The following is a 10,424-nucleotide window of genomic DNA, read 5'->3' as shown; positions in this document are numbered from 1 at the left end:
CTGTGCTGCCCCTCTCACAATATGGCAGCTGCGCCCACCCAAGCTGGGGGAACCTGGAGAGACCTATACCCAAGTCATGCATGGGAGATCACTTGGTGCAGTGGGTGAATGTCTCCTCTCTTCTCCTCCCCAACCATAATATTAGGTAAGGTAGGAAATAAAGGCCTTTGGCTAAGTGGTCAGTTAAAAGTTACCGGCAGTAACTTTTACCTGAAGCACATCTTTGTCACCATTTTTCCTGTTGTTTTTTTTTTCCCCCCTCACTTTATTTTATTGCTCCCCATTTGTTTTATTTTTAGTTCTAAAAATGTATGTTTTGATTGCAATCATTTGTTTGTGGTCATGTTTGCTTTCACTTTCTGTTAACTATTTGGCAATTGTTTAAGGCGGGATACTTGGTTGTGAGAGGTCCCCCATTGTGTGGACTCGAGAACACCAGAGTCAAATTGTTCTGCGATCCCAACTTGGTCTGGAGTTCAGTCTTGGCCACCCCTGGGGTGCCTCAAGGTTTTTGGCATTTGGTGAGAGAACACTCATTGGCTGAACTTCGGACACTCCAGGTTTTCAGCATAGGTATTTTTGGTCACTCCACTAAATGCTCTGGGGTTTCTGGCATTGACATTCCCTCTAGGACTCTGGGTTATAGTCCTTCCCCCTAGGGGACTATTGGGCTTGCCATTTTCTACCCTAAAGTTGGAAGTATTATTTTCCTAATAGTCAGCTGCAAGCCCCTTCCTATGTGCTGTCATATAACTGCCTTGCTCAAGCCCTTCTTGTTCAAAGAAACTGAGAGTTCCCAGACTCCTGGCCTGATGAACAGCACCTACAGTAATAGGCAAGTGGCCACCTGAATATTTTTTGGTGTCTCCACTTCTGGGTAGGTTCTCCAGCAAGTCAGGGCCTCTGAAGTCTCCCCTTGGGCAATGCAGTTTACCCTTCCCTTCTTCCTTTCTACAATCACTATTTGTTAGTCCCCCCTTGTATATCGCTCACTCTCTGTGGAATTTAGGTTCAACATCCAACTGCCATTTGTAGTTTGTAATCTACTTTTGTAACACCTTGCTATCTGTAGAAAGTGTGAATTTAAAAAGGGAAAAGTAACTAGGCATTTGCTAAACTTAGGCTAACTAAAACCCCGTGTAGAGATTCTTAGTGTACATGGGGACAACAGTGAGCATCCCAGAGGATTCACAATTAGGGTGTCTTTTAGACAACTGAAGTAAGTTTAAATTAGTGCAAAGAAAACTGGCACGAGTAAAGTATGGGGGAAAATGTCCCCCACGATCCAATCACCTCCTACCAGGTCCCTCCCTCAACACATGGGGATTATAATTTGAGATGACATTTGGGTGGGGACACAGAGCCAAACCATATTATTCTGACCCTGGACCCTCCCAAAGCTTGTGTCATTCTCATACTTCAAATCACAATCATGCCTTCCCAACAGTCCCCCAAAGTCTTAACTGATGATGGTATTAAACCAAAAGTCCAAATCCAAAGTCTCTTCTGAGACAAGTCAAGTCCCTTCCACCTATCAGCCTGTAAAATCAAAAGTAAGTTAGTTACTTCCAAGAAACAATGGGGGTACTGGCATTGGGTAAATGTTCCTATTCCAAATGGGAGAAATAGGTCAAAACAATGGGGCCACAGGCCCCATGCAAGTCCAAAACCTGTCAGGGCACTCATTAAATCTTAAAACTCCAAAATGATTTCTTTTGACTCCATCTCTAACATCCCAAACATGCTGATGGAAGGGGTGACCTCCCACAGCCCTGGGTAGCTCTGCCCCTGTGACTCTGAGGGTACAGCCCCTGTGGCTGTTTTCACAGGCTGGTGTTGAGTGCCTGCAGCTTTTCCAGGTGTATGGTGCAAGCTGTCAGTGGATCTACTTTTCTGTAGCCTGGAGGACAGTGGTCTTCTTCTCACAGCTCCACTAGGCAGTGTCCCAGTGGAGACTCTGTGTGGGAGCTCCAACCCCACATTTCCCTTCTACACTGCTCTAGCAGAAATTCTCCATGAGGGCTCTGACCCTGCAGCAGACTTCTGCCTGGACATCCAGATGTTTCCATACATCCTCTGAAATCTAGGTGGAGGCTTCCAAACCTCCGCTCTTGTCTTCTGTGCACCTGCAGGCCCAACACCACATAGAAGCCACCAAGGCTTGGGGCTAGCATCCTCTGAAGCAATGACCCCGAACTGTTCCTTGACTCCTTTTAGCCACAGCTGGAGTTGGAGTGGCTGAGACACAGTGTGCTGGATCCTGAGGCTGCACAGAGCAGCAGGGCCCTGGGCCTAGCCCAGGAAACCATTTTTCCTTCCTAGGCCTCTGGACCTGTGATGGAAGGGGCTGCTGTGAAGATCTCTGACATGCCCTGGAGACAATTCCTCATTGTCTTGGCTATTAACATTCAGCTCCTCATTACTTATACAAATTTCTGTAGCTGGCTAAAATTCCTCTCAGAAAATGGGTTTTTCTTTTCTACCATATAGTTAGGCTGCAAGTTTTCCAAACTTTTATGTTCTGTTTCCCCCTTTTTTTTCTGTCCATAAGTTTATTGTCTTTATTTGAAAACCCTTATAGAAAATTGGTTTAGCTCTCAGCAGTCTGCTCCTGAGCTCTGAGGAAGCCTGTCTTCTTTTGAGCTACCTAATCTTTCTTCTGAGCAAGGGACATTTTGGAATGGTTCCACTTCTTCTTTCTAATTTCTTTCTTGGGCTTCTTTTTGTAGACTGGATTCTCTCATATAGCAGCACGAGCTTTCTTATACATTTCCATCATGTCTAGAGTTATACTCTTCTTTATGTATTGAGATAACTGTTTCTTGTAAGCATCTTCATCTTCTTCCATTAAGTAGCATATGTAATCTGCAACATTCTGGCCCATGATGTGCTTCTGGTGTACTTCTGAATTAAATTCTTTGCTTTCAGAATCATAACCAGGGAATCATTTGGTACTGTGAGATACAGAAGTCTCCATCCACAGCTCCCTTCAGGGCACCAAAAACTTTATTGCCAGTGGTAGTTCTGGCAAGGCCTGTATCCAAACAGCAGGTAAAGGCACCCGGATGACCATCAATGCTTTCCACGTTGTATTCATTGCCAGTCATCTTCACTTGGCCTTCATAGATCTTGTCCACATCAAACCTTTTGAGAAGCCTGTGGATCAGCAGCAGGCCAGTATAATATGCTGCAGCATAATTTGTCAGGTCGACCTTCACACCATATTTTGGTAGTTCAAGTGCATATGCTGCACAGACTATCATATCCCCCTCTATACAGGCATAAGCAATCTGACAAATGATACCTCTTTTTGTTACATGAACGATCATCCTATATTTGGGTGTGTTGTATTTATTTTTATCCTGTATCACCAAGCATTTCTGAGCACAGTAATCATTTTTACCCTCTCATCATCTTCTAAATTTCACTTGGTATCTCTCAAAGTAGGCCTTATTCTTAACAACTTTAAGAAACCCCATCCTGTGGAACAGAGACCTCTGCTTCCCTTTTAAACATAAGTTCCAGTTTTGAACCATCTCTTTGTGAGTGCATATAGCTGAATGCTTTCAGAATCAGCCAGGCCACATCTTGAATGCTTGGCTGCTTAGAAATTTCTTCTGCCAGATACCCTAAATAATCTCTCTCAAGTTCAAAGTTCCACAGATCTCTAGGCCAGAGACAAAATGCTGCCTGTATATTTGCTAAAGCATAGCATAAGTGACCTTTGCTCTATTTCCCAAAAAGTTCCTCATCTGCATCTAAAACTGCCAGAGGCTTTCAAGCAAAGCGACTCCATTTTGAGTGAGGGTTAGGAAAATGAGGCTGAGACTTGCTGGGCTACATTTCCAGAAAATTAGGTGTTACTAGCCTCTAGATGTTTTTGGTTAAGGGAACAAATTTATGATGTTTATTGAAACAGACCCAGACTTGGGATTGTCCAGATATCCTGATATCTGGAGAACAAGGACATTCCTAATTTTGCTTTAAAGATAATAATATTGATTCTTATAAAATATAGTAATTAAGAAAATTAACCGTTTATCACAAACCCTTGTAGCAGAGCACATCTCCCCAAGAGCTATTTTTATCCTATAAATATACAAGCATTGTACCTAGGGTGGAAGGGTTCCTCTTCTTACTTTCAGGAACATCCTACTCTGTCTATGGAGTAGCTGTCCTTTCACTGCTTTACTTTCTTAATAAACATGCTTTTACTTTGCACTGTGGACTAACCCTGAATTATTTCTTGTGTGACATCCAAGAACCCTCTCTTGGGGTCTGGATCAGGACTCCTTTTCAGTTAACAAAACCACCTCAGCCTGGACTTCATTGTCTATGTCACTGTCAGCATTTTGGTCGAAACCATTTAACAAGTCTCTAAGAAGTTCCAAATTTTCCCGCATCTTTCTGTCTTCTTCTGAGTTCTCCAAACTATTCCAACCTCTGCCTGTTGCCCAGTTCTAAAGTCACTTCAACATTTTCAGGTTATCTTCATAGCATGACCACACTCCCAGTAACAATTCTCTGTATTAGTCAATTTTCACACTGCTATAAAGATACTTACCTGAGACTGGGTAATTTATAAGCAAAGAGGTTTAACTGACTCACAGTTCTGCATGACTTTGGAGGCCTCAGGAAGTTTATGATCATAGGTAAAGGTGAAGGGGAAGCAGACACCTTCTTCACAAGGTGGCAGGAGAGAACTGGTGAGTGCAGAAAAAACTGCCACTTTTAAAACCATCAGATCTTGTGGGAACTTCCTAACTATCACAAGAACAGCATGGGAGAAACCACCTCCATGATCCAATCACCTCCCACCAGGTCCCTCTCTTGACATGTAGAGATTACAATTTAAGGTGAGATTTGGGTGGGGACATGGACCCAAACCCATATCACATCCCAATCTTGCTTATTTCCTTCCTTCTGCTTGTTTTAGATTTAGTTTACTGTTTTGTTTTCAGTGTCTTAAAATTGGAGGTCCTATTATTGATTGGAGATTTTCTTGTATAGGTATTTACAGTTATAAATTCCCCCCTTTAACCATTGTTTTAGCCATATCCCATACTTTTTTTGTTGTGCTGGGTTTTTGTTTTCATTCATTTCACAGATTGTCTTTTTTTCCCCCGCTGTCTTCTTAAGGTATAATTGACAAAAATTGTTTATATTTATGGTATACAATGTGATGTTTAAACATATGTATACATTGTGAAATGTTTAAGCCAAAGTAATCAACACATTTAGCACTGCATATATTTATCTTTTGTGTGTGTGTGTGGCGACAGCATTTAAAATATACTCTCTTAGCAATTTTCAAGTATACAATACATTATTAACTATGGTCACCATGCTGTACAATACATCTCCATAACGTATTCATCCTAATTGAAATATTATACCTTTAGACCAACATCTCTACATTTTCTTCCACCTCACCCCCACCCTAGCCCCTGGTAACTACTATTTTACTGTCTGCTTCTATGAGTTGAACTTCTCTGGATTCCACATGTAAGTAATATCATACAGTATTGTCTTTCTCTGCCAGGATTATTTCAGTTAGCATAATGTTGCCAAGTTCCCTCATGTTGTTGAAAATAACAGGAATTTTTTATTACTTAAGCCTAACTAGTATTCTATTGTACATATATACCACACCTTCTTTATCCATTCATCCCTCAATGGACACTTAGGTTGATTCCATATCTTAGTTATTGCGAATCATGCTACAATGCACATGAAGGTGCAGATATCTCTTTGACATACTGATTCTACTTCCTTTGAATAAAGAAAATATGGCCCAGCCTGGTGGCTCATGCCTGCAATCCCAGCACTTTGGGAGGCTGGGGCGGGTGGATCGCTGGAGGTCAGGAGCTCGAGACCGGCCTGAAGAACATGGCAAAATCCCGTCTCTACTAAAAGTACAAAAATTAGCCAGGCATGGTGGTGGGCAACTGTAGTCCCAGCTACTTGGGAGGCTGAGGCAAGAGAATCACTTGAACCTGGGAGGTGGAGGAGGTTGCAGTGAGCCGAGATCATGCCACTGCACTCCAGCCTGGATGACAAGAGTGAGAGTCAGTCAGAAAAATAAAAAAAAAAAAAAAATACATTTTTTTTCTTTGTGTATATACTATAGGTTTTTAAAACTCAGAAGTAAAAATGCTGGCTCATATGATCATTCTATTTTTAATTTTTTCATGAACTTCCATATATTGTTTTTCATATGGCTGTTCTAATTTACATTCCCACCAACAATGTGTTAGGGTTTCCTTTTCTCCACATCTTTGCCAACACTCATTATTTTTTGTGTTTTTGATGATAGCCGTTCTAACAGGTGTAGGGTGATAGGTTCTTGGGGTTTTGATTTTCATTTCACTGATGATTAGTGATGCTGAGCATTTTTTCATATACATATTGCCATTTGTATGTTTTCTTTAGAGAAAAGTCTTTTCAAGAGCTTAGCTCGTTTTAAAATCAGGTTACTTGCTTTCTTGCTATTATTTGATTTCCTTATATACTAGAATTTTTTATGGGGGGGTATTTCAGTTTCTCACCCTTATCATCAAGACTCACTGCCTCCCATCATCAATATTTATTGAGCATTTACTGTGTACTAGGCACAACAGAACATACAGAAAACATTGTCCCTGCTCTTGAGAAGCTTACATTCTAAAAAGGTGTAGATAAGAAGCTTACATTCTAAAGAGGTGTAGAAAAAATACACCTCTTTTAAAATGGAATTTTTGTTTGGTGTTTTCTGCAAAGTACTGAGGAAATATTTTGAAAAGTGTCTTTAGGTATAACTTAGCCCCATCATTATTTAGAGAATAGAGGAAGAAAAAGAGGAAGGATTTGAAAGACAGACAATGACAGGTCATTTAGGATAGGTAGGGTTTTAAAGGGAGATAAACACAATCTCATCAATTAAGGAGAGATGAGCTGCAGTAAATAGGATGAGGGAAATAGTTCATGGGATGCAAGCAAAGGAAGCAGGGTGTCTTAGACATTGAGTGGAGCCAGAAAGATCATGCGGCCTTTTTCCAAGTACATGGCCAGCAAGTAGGAATGGTTTTTTTAGTAGACACGGGGTTTCACCATGTTGGCCAGGCTGGTCTCGAACTCCTGACCTCGTGATCCACCTGCCTCAGCCTCCCAAAGTGCTGGGATTACAGATGTGAGCACTGCACCTGGCCGAGAGCAGGCTTTCTCTGGGGAGTTCAGAATCTCATAATAGAACACAGAGAAGTTAAGGGCCAGACCCAATCTGATAGGATGTGTTGGTTGCATTTCCTTTTTGCTGATTTCAAAAGCTTCTTGGTAGGATTGTTGTGACTGATTCACAATCCCTTTCTTGTCATCACCAGCAGCAACCTCAGCCAAGTAATGGTAGTAATCTCCTTTCATTTTGAAATAAAAGACTTTGCTCTCTGCATGTGAAGCATTGGGGAGCAAGACCTTTTCCAAAAGAGACAGTACATCATTGCAGATATCTATTAGCTCTGTCTCAATTTTCTTTGTATTGTCGGGCCATCTGCTGTTTTTTCTCAGCACCTTCCATCTTTTGTTCAATAATTGAAACGACCTTCAAGATGACCTATGGGCTCCTACAACATTTTTGCAAGCAACTGAGAGAAGGTTCCTCTCCTCACTGGACAATTGGGCTTCTCGCTCTGTTACAGATTTCTTTTTTTTTTTTTTTTTTTTTGAGACGGAGTCTCGCTGTGTCTCCCAGGCTGGAGTGCAGTGGCGCGATCTCGGCTCACTGCAAGCTCCGCCCCCTGGGTTCACGCCATTCTCCCGACTCAGCCTCCCAAGTAGCTGGGACTACAGGCGCCCGCTACCACGCCCGGCTAATTTTTTTGTATTTTTAGTAGAGACGGGGTTTCACCGTGTTAGCCAGGATAGTCTCGATCTCCTGACCTCGTGATCCACCCGCCTCGGCCTCCCAAAGTGCTGGGATTACAGGCTTGAGCCACCGCGCCCGGCCAATCTGTTACAGATTTCATGCAGGCTACCATGTCATCATATCGCTCAGCCTACTTGGCCAGTTTGGCCTTCTGAAGCAGCTCATTTTTATCCATGATTAGATGTTCTGTTTCTGGATTGGGTGGTGGTGGCAGACCAATGGGGGCTCAGCAGTCTCTGGGGGGCAGCAGTGGTGGCAGTGGGAGGCTCAATTTCCTTATAAACTAGAATATTCACCCCTTTTAAGAAGTATGGTTTGCAAATATTGTCTCCCATTCCACAGCTGGTCTATTTCCTCTACTGAGCCTTTTTTGTGCAGATAGATGCTTTTTATTTTGATGTAGTCCCATTTGTCTACTTCTGCTTTTGTTGTCTATGCTTTGGGGTCATATTTTTTAAAAACCACACCCAGATCCATATCAAGAAGCCTTTTTACCTTTTTCTGTTTTTCTCCTCTTAGTTTTACAGTTTCATGTGTTACATTTAAGTATTTAATCCATTTTAATTTGATTTTTGGATATAGTATGAGATAAGGATCCAATTTTATTTTCTGTATGTGGTTATCTAGTTGTCCTAACACCATTTATTAAATAGAGTGACCTTTCCCATTGTGTCTTCTTGGTATCTTTGTCAAAGATGAATTGACCAAAAATGTGTAGATTCATTTCTGGCTCTCAATTCTGTTGTATTGGTTTACACATGCATTTTTATATCAGCACCATGCTGTTTTTTGTTAACTTTGTAGTACATTTTGAAATAAAGTAGTGTGATGCCTCTTGCTTTATTCCTTTTTGCTTATGATTGCTTTGGCTATTTGAGGCTTTTGTGGTTCCATACAAATTTTAGGATTGCTTTTCCTATTTCTGTGAAAAAATGTCATTGGAATTTTCATACGAATTGTATTGAATCTCCACATTTCTCTGGGTAGTATGAACATTTTAACAATATTAATATCTTTAATCCATGAAAGTGAAATACGTTTCCATTTATCTGTGTCTTGTTCAACATCATCTATCAATGTTTTATAGTTTTCAGTGTGTAGGTATTTCATCTCTTTGGTCAAATTTATTCTTAAGTATTTTATTCTTTCTAATGCTATTGCAAATGAGATTGTGTTGTCAACTTCTTTTTATTGATAGCTCATTGTTAGTGTATAAAAATGCAACTGATTTTTACTTGTTGATTTTTATTCTGTAACTTTATTGAATTTGTGGGTTAGTTCTAAGAGTTATTTGGTGGAGTTGTTAGGGTTTTCTATATACAAGATTATGTTATCTGCAAACAGATAATTTCACTCCTTCCTTTCCAATCTGCTTGTCTTTTTTTTTTTTTCCTGCAATTGCTGTGGCTAGGACTTCCTGCATTATATTGAATAGAAAGGGCAAGAGTGGGCACCCTTGTCTTGTTCCTGATCTTAGAAGAAAAACTATCAGTTTTTCACTATTTAATATGACATATTAGCTGTGAACTTATCACATATGGTCTTTATTATGTTGAGATACACTCCTTCTGCTATGGTTTGAATATTTTTTCCCTCCAAAACTCATGGTGAAATTTAATCCTCACAGTGGCAGTACTGAGAGGTGATGCTGAGCCCTCATGAATAGACTAATCCATTTATGAATTAATGGGTTAATAGATGATCATGGGAGTAGAACTGGTGGCTTCACAAAAAAGGAAGAGAGATCTGAGCTAGCATCTTCAGCTCCTCCCCATGTGATAACCTGAGTTGGTTAATGACTCTGTACAGAGTTCCTATCAGCAAGAAGGCACTCACCAGATACAACCCCTGCCCTTGGACTTCTCAGTCTCTATAACTGTGAAAAATAAATTTCTTTTCTTCACAAATTACCCAGTTTCAGTTTGTTATAAGCCAGAGAAAACAAACCAAGAAACCTTCCATACCTAATTTGTTGAGACAATATGAGGGATATTGGCTTATACTTTTCTTCCTTCCCTGGCGTTTGTAACAAAGTAATGCTGGCTTTATAAAATTACTTTGGAAGTCTTGTCTTCTCTTTACTTTTTTGAAAGAGTAAGAGCAATTAGCGTTAATTCTTCTTTAGGTGTTTGGTAAAATTAACCAGTGAAGCCATCTTGTCCCGGGTTTTTTTTTTTTTTTTTTTTTTTTGCTGTTGTTGGTAGTTTTTTTATTATAAATTTAACCTCTCACTCATTACTGGTCTGTTCAAATGTTCTCTTTCTTCATGATTTAATCTTGGTAGATTGTATATTTCTAGAAATTTATCTATTTCTTCTAGGTTACTGAATATATTGTTGTATAATTGTTTATAATAGGCTCTTAGGATCCTTTATATTTCTGTATCCGTTATAATGCTTTCTCTTTCATTTATAATTTTTAGTCTTCTCTTTTTTCACAGTTTAGCTAAAAGTTTGTCAATTTTTATGTTTTCAAAAAACCAACTGTTTCTTTGATTTCTGTTATTTTTATTATCTCCATTTCC

At 40.1% G+C, this 10,424-nt stretch overlaps 1 pseudogene; it reads right to left on the bottom strand.

The window, feature by feature from the left end:
- Positions 1-283: 283 nt before the first annotated feature.
- Positions 284-5,865, bottom strand: LOC135970536 (large ribosomal subunit protein uL18 pseudogene; annotated as a pseudogene).
- Between the last annotated feature and the right edge of the window lie 4,559 nt (positions 5,866-10,424).

The sequence above is a fragment of the Macaca fascicularis genome, chromosome 4 (genome assembly GCF_037993035.2).
Source record: "Macaca fascicularis isolate 582-1 chromosome 4, T2T-MFA8v1.1".
NCBI classification, from domain to species: Eukaryota; Metazoa; Chordata; class Mammalia; order Primates; family Cercopithecidae; genus Macaca; species Macaca fascicularis.
This window is presented reverse-complemented; position numbering and strand designations above follow the sequence as displayed.